General features: G+C 35.8%; 1 non-coding gene across 1 annotated transcript; it reads left to right on the forward strand.

Annotated features, from left to right (window-relative positions):
- The first annotated feature begins 12,043 nt into the window (after positions 1-12,043).
- LOC123587052 lies at positions 12,044-12,150 on the forward strand. The gene has a single exon (XR_006707122.1). It is a non-coding gene; the product is annotated as a U6 spliceosomal RNA (small nuclear RNA).
- Positions 12,151-17,833: the final 5,683 nt, after the last annotated feature.

The following is a 17,833-nucleotide window of genomic DNA, read 5'->3' on the forward strand; positions in this document are numbered from 1 at the left end:
AAAAAAGTATCTTTTATTTAAAATCATCCACAGAGTCTAGCTATGAATTTTCCCAGGACTCTGGAATAGCAGCTTAGACCAATATAACTCCTTTGACCACACAAAGCCCATAGGAAGTTATAAATAAGCATTTGCTTAATTGAATTCTTTTCTTAGATCCATGGAACAAGCTGTTTACTTTTGCATGTCTCCTTAAACAGCAAGAATATGTATAGGATTCATTTTGATTTTTGGTCACATTTTTTGGCCTCTGGAGAAAAGTAATCATTAGATTTGCAGTTTTAAGGAAAACAGAGACTATGTGACCAACTCTTATTTTTCACATAAAATTGCAAGAGTTTGGTAAAGGAAATCTGTATCTAGAATTAAAATCTTGTGACCTCAGATTATTGTTATTCCTCCTGTATCTCAGCAACTTATAGTTTATTATTAGCTAGAAAACATTTTTCATGTGTAATAGTCTCTTTGAGATACTGTTATTGTCAACAAATAAGTTTACAAAGTTCTCAAAATGCCACCATACTGTGTATACTGCTGTACCCAAAGACTAAGCAAGGGTTTATTGCCAATTTTAAATATCAGCAGCACAACCAAACGCCACAAGCTCTGAAATCACGCCCCTTGACAACCTTTGAGGGAGCATTCTAATGTTCCATTTTGTCTGTATTTTATACTTGCAAGAGAAGTTCCTGGGCATTTTATAATTAATGTATACAAGAAAGCTGGTCACATTCTAAATAATGGAGAAGCTTATCAGAGAAATGCCAGTTTTAATAAAAATTCTACCTAATCTACTACTATAGATTCCTGTAAAAAAGTTATCAAATTTAAAGAAAGAAATTGCAAAACTAATCAAAGTACATGTACGGTATGTGCAATGTACTATGACAGCAAATACTTTGAGGTTATTTTTTTTTTAAAAGATCCAGGGTACAGAATCTAAATAGTACAATTTGTGGTAAATGTCAAGGAACATTATTCTGATAAATGTCATTGTAATAATTAGATGGAAATTGTTCTGGGTATTAGACACTATATAATCAGTTTTGATAGAAGGATCAAAGGTGTAAATTTATGACCATTCTGTGAAGGCATTTATCAGAAGTTTTACTGGGGAGAGGAGAGGCAAGGAGGGTAACAATTTACGGTAAAATAATTTATGGTAAATTCTGAGCTATAATCTTAGTTTGTAAGTTTTTTAAAAAAGGCTAGGCACTTATTCCTCTTTTGAGAATGCAATTATAATGATTTTAAACACATGAAAGCCAAAAATGAAGTTCATTAAAATTATATTTTCCACTTATGATTAAACAAACAGAATAATGCAATCCCTAAAGTTATAGTATAGATACTGACTATAGGGATCAATGACCTTATATAATTTTCTGATCAAGTAGAACCAGTTAATAAAGGAGTTTGTTGATTCTTCTCTCTCCATCTCTTTCATTCTTTCTTTTTCTCTTTTTTCCCCGCTGTGGAACCAGTATGTACAGGTGAATATGGGAAATAAAAATATGGAGGATTCTCTCAAAAAATACATTTTTGGGGGTGCCTGGGTGGTCCAGTTGGTTAGGTATCCGACTTTGGCTCAGGTAATGATCTCACAGTTGGTGAGTTTGAGCCCTGCCTCGGGATCTGTGCTGACAGCTCGGAGTCTGGAGCCTACTTCGGAATCTGTGTTTTCCTCTCTCTGTCTCTCCCTCCCCCACTCACACTCTGTCTCTCTTTCTCTCTCAAAAATAAATAAACATTAAAAAAGTACGTTTTGGAAGACAAAATTACTATATATGAAATAATTAAAATATGTGCAACATATTGTTCCATCATTTTTCTATGTCAGAACCTTTCAAATTGGGGGCGATATTAATCTCTCAGCGTCACGAAAGCCATAGGCCCTCTGTTTTTCCTGTTGTTCCATATACATATTTTGTGTTTCGTGATATTACAAATATTGAGAATTATTGACCTGGCAACAAATTTTATAGAAAATCTATAGAAAATCTAAAACGGGAGGCATCATTATGGATTTCAGGGAAGAAGCAAAATGGAAGCGGTTGTTGGCAGGACACTTACAGTATTCAGGAGATATATCTTCTCTCTTTCACATTTAGAATGGTTAGCTTAAAAGAGCCATGGCTGGCTGACATCCTGTCTGGCTCCTCAAGGTATACTGTCTGGCTGCCTGTGTATTTTGGGCATAAACAAGAGGGAAAGGAAGATAGTGTGGGAGGGAGCCAAGGTGATTTTGGAGCACTGTAATTGATTCGTCAATTCAAGAGTCTCACAGAACTCAAGGTCAGTCTAAATCTGAGGCAGAAAACCCAGATCTATTTTGCAGTGACTGAATACTTGCCACAGCTCAGGCTCATTCAAATCCCCATGGGAAAGTCTGTGAGATCAGTGAGTTTAGTTTATGAATCAAAGGCAACTTATATCTGTCCTTTAATGAACACAAAATAATATTTCAGTATCCCCCAAAGTGACAAGATGTGGTTTAATTGAGAAAATTAAAATGAAGGTACTCATCAATAATGATTCAAAAATAGAAACAGACATGCGATCATTGATGTTTTAATGCAAAGGTTCTTGCAACTTTGTGTTTTATCTTTTACAGAAATTAAAATTGCACTTATAAAAAATATAATCAACCAATATATTTCTATAACATATTTTAAGAAATTCACATTCTGTGAGATTAGGTGAGCTAACCAAATTTATTTGAACTTTAGAAACTTATATAGGTAAAAGTTATACTTCGTTTTGTTGGCCTAAGCCCATAGTTATTTTATCTTGCCATTACCTTTACAAAATTATGAAACCTTTCTTCAAAATCCATGTTGATCTATGTATTCAAGAATAAATAAAATTTAAGGACTTATTCTCATTCTTAAAAACCTGTCATGTTTTTATTTCAATAACGTTTAGAAAGCAAAGAAATGTTATTTAGAGGAAGCTGAAAAAATATAAAATTTATTATCATGCCATCTGATGTGCAAAGTAGTTGCCTATACACATTTTATAGGCTTCTTTTGTATTTAAAACTCTTATTTCTCTGAGGCCACTATTCAAATGGCTGGCAGGGGGTAATTTGTTTTATTCAGTGAATTCCTGATTGTTGTACAAGGAAAAGTTCTCTCACCTTTCATTCAACAATTCATCTTCCTATGGTGATTTATTTTACTATTTCCAGACATGCTTTATTACCTACAGACTTGACATGTACTTTTTTTTCTTTCTTTCTGGGAACCAAGTGAGCCATAAATAGGTATGCACATTATAACAAGTCATAAACTCCTTGAATTGTACATTATTACAGACAATTCTACTGTCTTACTTTGCACAATTTAACAAACATGCCTCCACGCTGTTGTATAAAATTGAGAAGAACATTTGGATATATCCATATATCAATTATTTAGGATTCTCTTTGATAAATAAGGTGGAAATGTATAACAAACTAGGTGGCAAAATCAATAGTGAACTAATCCTAGGCGGTGTCAAAAATGTTTGTTGCTTTGTCATAAGTCTGTGATTTCATTCTGATTAGTAAGGAAAGGCTCCAATATTGAAGTGGTATTTATGAGAAAGAGGAGAGAAAAAGAGATCACATTAGATTCTTTTTATATATACCAATGATATTTTAATTCAGTTCAAACCATAACTGAAGGTATGTAAATATGTATAATATCCTAGAATTGGGATGTTCAAGACAGCTGTGTGGCTCCTGTTTTGAATCATATTTCATTGTCAAGAGAGTCTACATATATCACCTGCTAGTATACAGCAGGTTACAAAAGTATTTTTATTTGCAACAATGCTCAGTTTGAAGAAAAATCTTAAATAGAATAAATATTCATTCTACCTTGTACAATAAAAGATACTATGTAAAACCAAAAATGCAAAGTGTGCCAGCTCTCCCAATGTTTTCATTGTTTTGATAACTATATAAATTTCTGAAATCTCTTAATTGAATCAATATAGTTCCTTCACATAAGATAAAATTTGCTAATGGTATTTTTCAGAAATTTGGCTCCCATAAGATTGTATTTATCTTGGTAAGCTAAAGGATAATTAAGTGCTTTTCAATAATTAATTAGTGAGATTAAAAAATAAACTGGGGCCCAGGGGATATAAACTCCAGTGGTCTTCAGTGTAAGCGTGGACTTGGCAAGGTTGTATTCCTCAATTTTATTCTGTGTGAAATGACCCATTCTGGCTATGTTTTTCTAGGAATCTCTGCCTCAAGTATTTGATTCTGGATTTCTGGATATAATTCATAGCTCTTTCTTTCACTTTACTCATACATAAATGCAACACATTTTGGTTTGTCAAACATATACCTGGATGTCTAGGGCCATCTTTGTTTTTGTTATTTTGGGGTTTTTTTAGTTGACTACTGTTGATTTGAATTCTGCTCAATATATGCCCCTGCTTACAAGTCCATCAAAATCAGACTACGGTTGGAAAGGTAAAATTTGGGTAATAAAGAATTACATTAAAAAGCACCCAATTGCTTTCACATACTGTTTGACCCACTCTGTTTATCAGGAGCTCCTTAATGAAGCTATCCTATAAAGCCCTGCTGTGCTTTTGTAACTTGATAGAAAGCTTGTGGAAAGTCTCATCAGAAAGGTCAATAAAAGTATGAACATAGAGGGACGACTGGGTAGCTCAGTTGGTTAAGCATCCAGCTTTGGCTCAGGTCATGATTTTGTGGGTAGTGAGTTTGACCCCCGTGTCAGACTCTGTGCTGACAGTTCAGAGCCTGGAACCTGCTTCAGATTCTGTATCTCACTCTTTCTCTGCCCCTCCCCTGCTCATGCTCTCTCTCTCTCTCTCTCTTTCTCTCCCTCTCAAAGAATAAATAAATATTTTAAATGTTTATTTAAAAGAATAATAAATAAACATAGAAAAATTCTCTGCTTTTCCCCTAAAATTAATATTGTGTAAAAACGAGATATATTAGTTCCCATATGTTAGAGATGCCACTACTAATATATTTTCCCCCCAATCTCCAATGTTCCATTTTTAACAAACGAATCACTTTTTCTTTCAACGTACTTCTTAAGCAATTTATGCCTGTTCCCATGCAAGGGGTTTTCAGATGGAGAGATTAGTCATGAGCTGGATGCTATTATTTCAAGCTGTGCCAAGATAGAAGCAGGAATATGAGATTCATGGCCATATAAATGGTTGCTGAGACTATGGAAGTGGGCAAAATCATCAAGGGAGAGAGACATAAAGAGGGAAAATCAACCATGAAGGAGTATTCTGATCGGAGAAGGAAAAAGAAGAGTGTGGCTTGTTGGAATATCAGTAAGGGGAAAGTTTTGGTAATGAAGAATTGGTCCACAGTACCAATAACTAAAGTTTTCAGTTAGGATCAGGGCAGGGTCGTTCATACCAAGATTAGACCTTAATGATGGTGGATTGAGCAGACTGGAAAAGTGGGAGAGAAGAAATGAAGAGTATTGAGTTGAAGAATGAACATGAGTATGAGAGAGTCGTTAAATCTAAAATTAAAAAAAAAAAGAAAAGAAAAGAGAAGAAAAGAAAAGAAAAGAAAAAGATTAGCTGTGTAAGAATGTGAAGCAAGGGGCACCTGGGTGGCTCAGGCAGCTAAGCATCTGACTCTTGGTTTTGATTCAGGTCATGATCTCACGGTTTCAAGCCCCACATGGGGCTCTGTGCTGGCAGCATGAAACCTACTTGGGATTTTCTCTCCCTCCCTCTCTCTGCCCCTCCCCCACTCATGCTGTCTCTCTATGTCTCTATCAAAATAAATAATGTCTATTTATTTTTGAGAGAGACAGAGAGACAGCATGGGCAAGGGAGGGGCAGAAAGAGAGGGAGATACAGAATTCGGAGTAGGCTCCAGGCTCCAAGCTGTCAGCACAGAGCCTGACATGTGGTTTGAACTCACGGAACACAAGATCATGACCTGAGCCAAAGTCAGATGCCTAACCAACTGAGCCACACAGGCGCCTCTCAAAATAAATAAACTTAAATTAAAAAAAAAAAAAGAATGTGAAACTCAATAGTGGTAACTAAAAGATGGAGATGGAAAGATGTTGTTTTATTTTGTTTTTCTCAAAAGACTGTACTAAGATGAGGTACTTGTGAATAGATTTCATGATCAAGAGACATACAATAGGGAGGGAGAGGTTAAAAATACATAAAAAACAGGGATGGTACTTAGGTCAGAAAATAACACTGCAGGAGGAAGTTGTAGCAATAATATGGGGCAAAAAAAGGGAGAGTGGGTGCAGATATAGAAACATGAACATGTATGGGTCAGAATAGGGAGTTGAGACATTTCACTCTTAGTTAATCAAATCACCCTTTGTATAGTGAAATAAGAGACTTTTTCAAGGTATAAGTTGTCTTTATACTTAGACTATGGATTTTAATGTTAATATATTTTTATAATTCAGGTTTAACAAACCACGTTTGTTTCTTCTTCGTCTTCAGTATCTACTGATACTGATAAATGTATATTTAGCAGTATGCTTTATCTTACAGATGTTAATGAAGAAGTTGATCTCCATTATAGAGGTTTGTGCCATGTAACTTTTAACTAGAGAAAGGATGCGATAGATAAATCAAGTTGACTGTTAATGTTTTATTTTACAGGTAATATTATCCTATTCAGATATATGTTGTTAAAACCTCTTATAAAAAAACGTTTTAAGTTTATTCATCCATATTCACTGCTTACAACTGTGATGTGAAGAGTGTGTTTGGGGTTGTGCAATGTAGCAGTCTTTTCTATGACCCCAGGGTACCAAGGTCCTTCCCCTGTTCCGCTTTGTCACAAGATTTCTCTCTCTGATGACCACAAGGCAATTTGAGAAGTCAGATCCATGTATAAAGAAGAGCTCTAAGTTGGTGTATTAAGGAAAAGGGATGATAGTTATCCAGCTGCAGGCTAGTGAGTGTGTTTCCCTCATTTCCTACATGCAAATGTTAATGAAAGGATTAAGATTTTTCTAAAACTCAAGACACAGATTCTATGTTTTTATACTTTTATATACATGAATGCATTAAAAAGTATTTTTTTTAACTACAGAATTACATCATCTGCAAACTTATATATATATTCTGAGGGAAATTCTTGAAATACCATGTTTCTCAAATTTTAGCTGATAAACATTATTAAGGATCGGGAATATTTTCATCAATTTTTATGCAGTGAAAATTCTTCAAAACTACCAGTCTTAATGGAGTCATAGAGTAAATTCCTATGGGATTTCTAGATTTATACTTACTTCTCTTTAAGTCGTGTATTATTTTTTAGAAATGTACTGCACTCAACATACTTGAAAATGCATGAGAAGGATGACAAAAGAAGCATAATGTATATTTCCGTAGTTCATGGATGATATCATTGCAATTTATCTGGAGGAAAGGATCTCTTCCCCTTCTTTCCTCTATAAGGGACTTATATGTTTGTTTGTTTTTTTGACACTGTGCAGGTATCCAGCCACCCAGGAAATTAGTCTCAGTAGGTAGAGAACAATAGTAATAATTTGTGATTTTTCAGATGAGGATACAGTGCTTAGATACATGATTGGGAGAAAGAAAATGGAAATTCTCTGCAAGATAACTAGACTGTGGGAAGGGGCTTAGCAAAGGGAAAGGAGAGGCTCTAGCAACCTGACAGGGACCGAAGTCTGAAGAGAAAAAATAGACAGTGAGAAGTCACCTTCCCTGGGAAATGCTGATGCATTTTTAGGAAGAGTAATGTCTGCCATTGGATTTACAGCTATTTCCAGCTCTCTGTAGTAATTGCATTCTGCTACTCCCTAACCTTTAGAAAGGTCTTCTATGTGAGACTGCCTGGTGTTAAGGTAAATTACAGGAAATGAAAGAACAGTGATGAAATCCAGCAAAAGACAACACTTACATCAGCAGGTTAAAGTGGGAAAGCAAACAATTGTATTGGCTGACTCAGCAATCAATATGGTAGAATCCATTTGTCCCTCACTTAATAGAGGATGTGACCATTGGGGTAGAGGGCAGATATTGAGATGCTACATAAAATCTGTAGAAAATACTAATGCTGCCTGATTTGCCTCCTTGCCAGAGGAATTTGATATGTGATTGAAAGAGCAAAACAGAGACTTATGGCTTCATTCTTTTGCATATTCCTGATGTCTTCCAATTTTGAAAAGTACCAAAAACCCATGAAAAATGCCTAAATTAATCACTCCTTTGCAAATCACAGTAAAAAATGAATATACTTACAAACTACCAAAGGGATAAAAAAGCAGTAAGTGAGAAGATTTAAGTGGTGTCAGCTTTCAAGAAGAGAAGTGCTTTGGAAGGGTTTATAGAAAGTGAATGGCTGAGAAGAATTTGCTTTCTGAGCAAGAACAATGTGTTCCAAGGCTGGGAAAGACATAGGAGAGGCTTGATTTGGAGCCTTTTATGGCTACTGTTAATGCTATTAATCGATGTTTCCTAACAATTTAACTGGCTTCTAAGAAAAATCCAATATGTAACAGTAAACAAAGAGAGAAACTTATTTTCTAGTATAAACATTTAAGTTATTTTGAGGCAGGAAAGACTTTGAGATGCATCACAACATTCCTGAAAGTTTTCAGTATTAAAAACAGTTCAGTCAAGATTCTGTTCATTCTTTCACTTGATTTTTATTTAATACATTCTATGTGCCAGCCATTGGGTACATGTGACAGATTTCACTCTTGCTGTTACGGGGTTTATTTATATTCTGAAGGAGCAGAAAAACAGTAAGAATGCCAAGTGCTCTATGTTCTAGCTACTATGGCTGAATAAACAATTATGCCAAAATTGAGTGGCTTAAAACAATAGCAAACTTTTATTTTGTGCCTCAACCTGACATCTGCTCAGGACCGAGGTGGTACAGAGGTTATGAGTTGAAATCATCTGAAGGCTAACATGTCTAATGTTTGAAGCGGGTTGTCAAATGAGACTTCTCTGGAACTGTTGGCTGGAAAAATTATGTGTGGCTTCTCAGTATGACCTGGGCTTCCTCAGATCATGAGGTATGGGTTCAGCCCCAGAAGTGAGAGAGAGAAAAAGAGAGAGAAAACAACTTCTATATGGCCCTTTTGGACTTAGTCTTGGAGGTCACACAGCATTATCCCTTTCAGCACATTCTATTCATTGGAAGAGTTAAAATGTCCAGCCATAGTCAGGAATAGGGAAAATAGACACTACCACTTGATGAGAAGTTACAAGGTTCTAAAGAGAATTTATGAATTAAAATATTATTGGAGTCATTTTTGGAAAATACTACATTGTGCTATTTAAGTTTTTAGTCTAATAAAAACTTGAATGTTGTATTAATGAAAAAATATTCATTTAAAATCTTTCACTGAACTTGTGTCTCTTTGGAGATATTGCTAGTATTAATATTGCTATTATCGTTATTACTAACATTATTGACTTGTGAACTTCCAAATTCCATTGGCCTTTAACTTTTTCTTAGCAAAAGTTGATGTTGTAAAAAGTCTACTGAAAGGGACTACATTAAACTTTTTGGTTTGGGATAGTTTGTAATATTCATTTGAAATCTCATGGTTCCTGAGATCAAGCCCCACATTAGGCTCTGCACTAACAGCATGGAGCCTATTTGGGATTCTCTCTCTCTCCCCCTCTCTCTCTCCTGCCCCTCCCCTACTAGTACTCTCTGTCTCTCCCAGAATAAATAAATGAACATTTTTAAAAAAGAAAAGAAAGCCAAAAATAGACTGTCTCCACTATCCCCAGGGACTCCCCATGAGAATTACCATTTTACTTTATCTTATGATAATTTAACATAAATAATTTGTTTACTTTATGTAATGTAAATAAGGCGTTATCATAAGTAAACATTCTATGCCACATAACATTGTTCAAAGATGTTAATGTGTTATGTTCTATGGTAGAAATTGTTTCTCCTTAAAAAAATATTGAAGATAGTGCCAGGTGAAGGACACAATGAAAAAAATAATTGTAGAAAAATACAAAAAAGGTATTATAAAAATGCAAGGAATAGGTCACCTTTGTCCAGATTAAAGGTAAGAGTATATTAAAGTGGAAAGGGTCATTGATGAAATGATTACACTAGTCAAAATGACATCATCATTTTTTTAAAGGTTAGTAAGCAAAGTACTATGTCTGCTCTTTGAAAATGTCAAAAAAAATGCTACTTTTCCAAAGTGTGAAGTTATGTTAATTTAAACACTACAAGCACAAGTGATACAAAGGAAACTAGTTTAATACACACTATTAGTCAAATTATATATTCCTACAATGTTAGCGAAATGTCAGAGAAAGTTTGATGAAGATGAAAAATCCATATTTTTTATTCTTAGATACATTAACCATAACCTAAGGACACTAAAGGAGAAAGAATAATAAAAGACTTAGAAATTCAAGTAAGGAGAAAAGAAAATCTTCCTTAAACTGAAATAATAGAACTAAATGAACACTTAATTCTACAGAACATAACCTGATATACTGGATTAAGAATAGTCAACTAGGGTACTACTAATTAGATATCACTTACCTATTTCCTGTCACTTCCATTTCTTCGTTGTAACAATAATGTTTGTTGTTATTGGCAGGGCTCTTGTGAATACATATTAGATTGTTCCCAATACTTTTACATTAATATTGAGGCCGTTTCCAACCCTTGTAGATATCCTTATGCTTAATCTTTTATATATGTGCTAATTTTTAGTAATATCAATTCTTAAAGGTAGAATTGGCACATCAATGGATATGTCTGTTTTTAATTTTAAAAGATATTCAACATATAGTTTATATTCTATGATATTATCAGATAGCTGTTCATGTTCTAATAAAATCAGTCAACTCCATATTTCCAAATTTTTATGTTGTACATCAGAAAAATGTGGATTTGTTTAATATCCCTGAATCCCTGATAACTGGAAGAGACCTAGTATATTCATACTTCAGCTCAGTAAAGGGATGACACCAAGCAGAGGGGAATTAGGCAACCAAGAGATTAAAAGTGTTGATCAAACCCATATGCATTGAGTGCATGTTCTTTTTACATGACATACTCTTTAAAATTTGAAAAGGCCTTTGTGAAAATGATATAAATAATTTATTATACAGTATAGTTCAATATATAGTACTTGATTCTCATTTCTTAGGCAATTTGAATAAATGCATGAACTACCATCAAGCAGAGATCTGAAGTGATTTTTAGCATCAAAAATGCATCATAGTTGGGGCACCTGGGTGGCTTAGTCGGTTGAGTGTCAGACTGGCTCAAGTCATGATCTCCTGGTTCATGAGTTTGAGCCCCATGTGGGGCTTTCTGCTGTCAGCCTGTCAGTGCAGAACCTTCTTTGGGTCCTCTGTCCCCCCCCTCTCTCTGCCCCTCTCCCACTTGCACTCTCCCAAAAATAAATAAATATTTAAAAAATACATCATCGACTTCTGGTTTCCAGTCTGGCAGGTAAATAGTTTAGAAATCATCACTCTTCCTCACAAGAAGAAAAAAGTTGAACAAATTGAAAAGCAATGATTCTTAGATCCACCAAAGAACTGTTTTCACAGGGAAAACTGCTGCTCTGAAAAAAAGAGAGAGGCCAATACAGAAAGTTTATTCACCAGAACTAAACTTAGTTAGATTTTGCTGAAGAACAAAAGAAGAAATATATCATTGAATGAATTGTTCTTTTTTCTATTTTTCTAAAGGAAAACCAAATAAGCAAACAAGTACACAACTACTACTCTCTAGGGACAGGGACAGGTAGAAGGGAGGTTTGGAAAAGAAAAAAAGAAAGCATTGGGTACCCAGAACCTTTTTCACAATTTTCCATGTCACTGACTGTGGGAGGGTCCTGGAAACATGAAAGAAAGAATTTATTGTAGCTAAAATAGATGTTGTTAAAGAAAAATCCATGTCCAGGTGTCGGATTGTCCAACATTTGCCACATCAAATTTTTTCAATTTCTTACAACTGACAGGGTGCCTTTTGCTCCAAACTTACATTTTTGCCTGAAACATAAGATTAGTGATTTTAAAAGTAAACACTCTACTGCTCGCTTCAGCAGCACCTATACTAAAATCTGAACCATACAGAGAAGATTAGCATGGGCCCTGCAGAAGGATGGTGGACAAATTTGTAAAAGTAAACTTTATTTTGTTCTTTCCTTTTAGTTTCGATTTGAAGTATCAGTTTCGATATTAGCTAATACATTTTGGCTCTCAGATGACTATCGTAGGTGGACATACATGGATGAGGTTTACTCAGTTTAAAAAAATAAAAATACAACCTCGGATGAGGTTGACACACAGGAAATTGCAAAGCATTCTCCATGAAATCAGTGTTTATAAAGTATTCAGGGACATTCTCTAAATGGTTTCTTACACCTGTGGCTATAACATCTTCTGGTCAGTGAAAAGTAAACCATGAAAGAGGGAAAGATAAAACAAGGCAGTTTCCTTTGGTGGCAGCTGCTATTCTATGCTCAGGATGTGTCATCTTTACTGACACTTAAAAAGCATATATAAAAACACTTAATGTGTTTGGGTGACTGTTGATGACAGATTGTCACCAAGTCTATCTTCTGGGCAATTTCTCCTCCAAGTTCATCTTAAAAGACAGATGCTTCAGGTATTTTGGGACTTACAAATTTAATGGGTTACTATTTTTCTGTTGCAACTGGTGTTTCTAGAATGATAGTGTGAGTGTTCAGAATAGCTAATGTGATGGAAATCTCTGAAATTGTAATTATGCGCTTTGATTCTGTTTATAAGAAATGAATTTGGTGGCATCAGTTTCTTAAAATAGACAAAATGTCACAGGACTGTAGTGCACACTTGTCTAGAAATACAGATAGTAGGAGCCAGAGTTGCTCAGAGTCAGGAATACTGGATAACCTCATGATTTGGTACTGATGGGAAATTAACAATTTTTCCTCATGTTTACCTTACCCATATGTAATTAATTTTGAAGCCACAGGGAATAATGATACAGAAGATTTAGGAACACAGGTATTTCTTAAAATGAGCCCTTACAGTAATTGGCATCGTATTTTGCCACTTTGGATCCTGTTAGTTTGAACATATCTTATTTCTTAACTATCATGTTTTATTTGAATTTCCAGTCTTTTCACATGTAGTTTGTCCTTCCAACACCCTATCTCCACCCATGTGACAAAGACTTAATCATCCTCCAGTCACTGCTTGGATATCACTACCACTTATCCCAGAAATATTTTCTCTCTGCCAATCTGGGTTTAGATATCCTTCCTTTGGTGGCTTTGTCTGTCTCTTGAGATGTGTTCAAAGTTATCTCCATTACCATTGTAGTCTTACCACACTGTATAAAATATTTATTACTTTTATTATTTAAAAGGTATGAAAAGGGGTGCCTGGGTGGCTCTGTCGGTTGAGCGTCCGACTTCGGCTCAGGTCATGCATGATCCCACAGTCTGTGAGTTTGAGCACCGCATCGGGCTCTGTGCTGACAAGTTGGAGCCTGGAGCCTGCTTCAGATTCTGTGTCTCCCTCTCTCTCTGCCCCTCCCCTGCTCATGCTCTCTCTCTGTCTCAAAAATAAATAAGAACATTTAAAAAAAAATGAAAGGTATGAAAAATGATTTTTTATTGAGCATTAAAGATTTACTTCCTCTGTGTGTTATTACTAATTTTTTTTCTATATTAGTTTGGAACTACTTGTATTAGTTTTCTATAGCTGCCATTAATAAATTACCACTATATTAATGGCTGAAAACAATGCAAATGTATTACAGCTCTGTGGGTCAGGTCTCATCGGTCTAAAGTCAATGTGTTGGGAAGCTGTGTTCCTTTCAGGAGATTCTGGGGAAGAATCTGTTTCCTTGTCTTTCCAACTTTTAGAAGCTTCCTTACCTCCAACTTGAATGCCGGCAAGGTTGAAGCTGTCTGTGATTTTCTTCCATAGCCACATCTCCCCATAATCCTCACCTGACTACTTTTACTTTTAAGGACCTTTGTGATTACTTTGGGCCTATTTGGATAATCCAGGAGAATCTCATCTGAAGGTCAGATCATTAGCAACCTTAAATCTGTGTGCAACCTTCATTTTCCTTCAGTGTTGCAATCTAACATAATCAAAGGTTCCAGGGATTAGGAAATGGACATGTTAGGGTGGACCATTATTCTGGCTATCACACTGGTTTAATTTGCTTCCTTCATTTTGTTTGACTTTATATATGTTCTGCCAAATGACATGTCTGTCCAAATGTTTGTCCCAATGAGATGTTCTATTGATATAGGATGAATTGCATACAGTTCGTTCTATATAAATCCAATTACAAGACAGTTAATCCTAGGTACATCACCATGGTAAGATTTCCAATGTCAATTTATTGGGCCCACCAAATTTAGAACCATATTTTTAAATAAATAAGAAGCACTTACATTCATTCCAACAGAAGTGGTTTTCTAATTTCATTATAAATATGAGAGAAATGTTAAGAACAATGTTAAATGGAGTTTTTATTTCCAACTAATAGAAATCCAGTGTATGTAGCCTTCAATGCATTGAAGGATATTGTATTAAATATAAACAGTGGTGAGTGACACTGTAGCTGAAATTTGAGGGAGAGCTAATCTTCAGAACAACTGGAACCAGGAACTTGAACAAGGACAAGACTGAGCTTCTCTCCTTTTCTTCCTCTCTACATTTCTCTTTGAAGCTACTTCATTGTTTTCACTCACTCAGGCTTTCTTCTCATAATACAAAATGAGTCCTCTGATGGCTTTTGAATTGCTCATCTCATAAATTTAATTGCTGGAAAAAACTTTACCATATACTCTTGGACCAGGCCAAGACTAATAATCCTAAATAAGAAACTGAACTCATCTGGTTTAGCTATCCTCCTGTGGACCAATCAACTGAAGGCAGGAGTGTGTATCAATGTCACATTTTATTAAAAATATACTATCCTTGGGGCGCCTGGGTGGCGCAGTCGGTTAAGCGTCCGACTTCAGCCAGGTCACGATCTCGCGGTCCGTGAGTTCGAGCCCCGCGTCGGGCTCTGGGCTGATGGCTCAGAGCCTGGAGCCTGTTTCCGATTCTGTGTCTCCCTCTCTCTCTGTCCCTCCCCCGTTCATGCTCTGTCTCTCTCTGTCCCAAAAATAAATAAACGTTGAAAAAAAAAAAAAAATACTATCCTTGTGGAAAGGGTAGCAATATTTCATAGAAAATACCAACTGAAAAAACAACCCCACCAGTAACCAAAACAAAACATAACTGGTAGCCAATATAATATGTTCAATAAATATTAGGGGCACCTGGGTGTCTCGGTCGGTTGGGTGTCTGACTTTGACTCAGGTCACGATCCCATGGTTCATGAGTTGGAGTCCCACATCAGGCTCTGTGCTGACAGCTCAGAGCCTGGAACCAACTTCAGATTCTGTGTCTTCCTCTGTCACTCTGCCCTTCCCCTCCTCGTACTCTATCTCTCAAAAATAAACAAACAAAAATAAATAAATAAACAAACAAACATTAGCTACCTGAAATGAACAAATAAATGATTCATATGTTTTTGCCTTAAAGATATAAATTCTAGATTGTACCCTGATATCATCAATAGCTTATCACCATCTGCTACAATTTTTCCTTACAGGCTTTATTTACAATGAGAATTAAAAGTTCATGTTGATGGATAGATATAAGGTGCATAATAATCCTTATTCACCAATGGAATATTTTGTTAGATTCAAAGATGTCTAATTACTAAGAAAATTAGGTATGTGGGAAATGTTTTCTGCAGCCATCATTTAAACCAAAAGTAGTTTTTTATTCCCTTTCAAATTAATGTTAAGTTAAAAACAGAATACCTCATTCTTTGAGTACTCTTTTTAATCAAATGTTTATGCATTCAGTTTGCCTGGCTCCAGAGTATGTGAAAATTATAGTAGTTCCTTGTGTGTTTTTTAAATAGCTTTATTGAGGTAAAATTGAAATACAGGAAAATGGCACATATTTAACGTATACAATTTGATGGATCTTAGCATACACACTTACCTATGAAACTATCAGCACAATCAAGGTAATAAGCATATCAGTCACATCTAGACATTTCCTCCTGCTCTCCCCTTTTTTCAGCAAGAACACTTAACTTGATATCGACTCTATTAACATATTTTTCAATGTATAATATAGTATTGCTAACTAATACAGTATCTTTAACAATAAGACAATATAGTATTGTTACAATATAGCATTGTTAACAATAGTATTAACAACAATATTGTCAACTATAAATCTGCACAGCAGATCTCTAGAATTTATTCACATTGCATAACTGAAACTTTACATCCATTGAATAACACCTCTCCATTTTGCTGTTCCCCAGGCTCCTGACAACCACTATGCTACTCTCACTTAAGTTTGACAATTTAATTTTTTCTATTTGAGAGAGAAAGAAAGAGAGAGAGAGAGAGAAAGAATCTTAAGCAGGCTCCACACTCAGCACAGAGCCCATTGGAGGGCTCGATCCCATGACCCTGGGATCATGACCTGAGCTGAAGTCAAGAGTCAGTCACTCAACTGACTGAGCCACCCAGGTGTCCCAAGTTTGGCTTTTTAGATACTCCATAAAAGTGAGATCATGCACTATTTGTACTTCTGTGACTGGCTTACTTCAATTAGCTTAATGTCTTTCAGGTTCATCCACATCATCATCTATGGCAGGACTTCCTTCTTTTTAATGCTGAGTATATTACATTTTATGTACATACCACATTTTCTTAAGTCATTCATCTGTTGATGGACAGACATTTAGGTCGTTTCCATATCTTGGCTTCTGTGAGTAAAGAAGGCTGCAATGAACAAGGAATACTGATATCTCTTCAGGATCCTGATTTCAATTATTTTGGATATATTTACCTACCAGTGGGATTACTGGATCAAAGGGTAGTTCTATTTTTAATTTTTTGATGAATTCCTACACAGTTTTCTATTGCATCTTCACTATTTTACACTCCCACCAGTATTACATTAAATTTTTAATCCATTTTGAGTCTATTTTGGCATATTGTATAAGATGGGGGTCCAGTTTCATTTTTTTTTCTTGTAAATATCCAGTTTTTCCAATACTATTTGTTGAAGACAATGTCTTTTCCTTATTGTGTATTCCTAGCACCCTTGTCAAAGATCAGTTGACTGTTTTTGTATGGATTTATGTCTGGGCTTTCTGGAAAGTAGCTTAGCTATTGTTGTTTAGGTGATATAACATAAATGGGGAGTAATTGTGTAACTCCTGGCTTGCTCCTATCTTTCAACAAAGAGATTTGTTGATAAAGGCAAATGGCAATGTAAAAATAAAGAGTTCTCGTTTATATAGTGATTTTATCTTACAAAGCCATTTCAGGGTATCTTAATGTTTACTTATTTCAGAGAGAGAGAGAGAGAGAGAGAGAGAGAGCACAAGCAGCAGAGTGGCAGAGAGAGAGGGAGACACAGAATGCGAAGCAGGCTCCAGGCTCTGAGCTGTCAGCACAGAGCCTGACACAGGGCTTGAACTCACAAACTGTGAGATCATGACCTGAGCCAAAGTCGGACACTTAACCCACTGAGCCACCCAGGCGCGCCTAGGTAGTGACAACTACTGACTACAATCCGCACTTAAAAATAAGAAAACTGTTGGGGCGCCTGGGTGGCGCAGTCGGTTAAGCGTCCGACTTCAGCCAGGTCACGATCTCACGGTCCGTGAGTTCGAGCCCCGCGTCGGGCTCTGGGATGATGGCTCGGAGCCCGGAGCCTGTTTCTGATTCTGTGTCTCCCTCTCTCTCTCTCTCTCTGCCCCTCCCCCGTTCATGCTCTGTCTCTCTCT

The sequence above is a fragment of the Leopardus geoffroyi genome, chromosome C3, assembly GCF_018350155.1.
Source record: "Leopardus geoffroyi isolate Oge1 chromosome C3, O.geoffroyi_Oge1_pat1.0, whole genome shotgun sequence".
Classification (NCBI taxonomy): Eukaryota; Metazoa; Chordata; class Mammalia; order Carnivora; family Felidae; genus Leopardus; species Leopardus geoffroyi.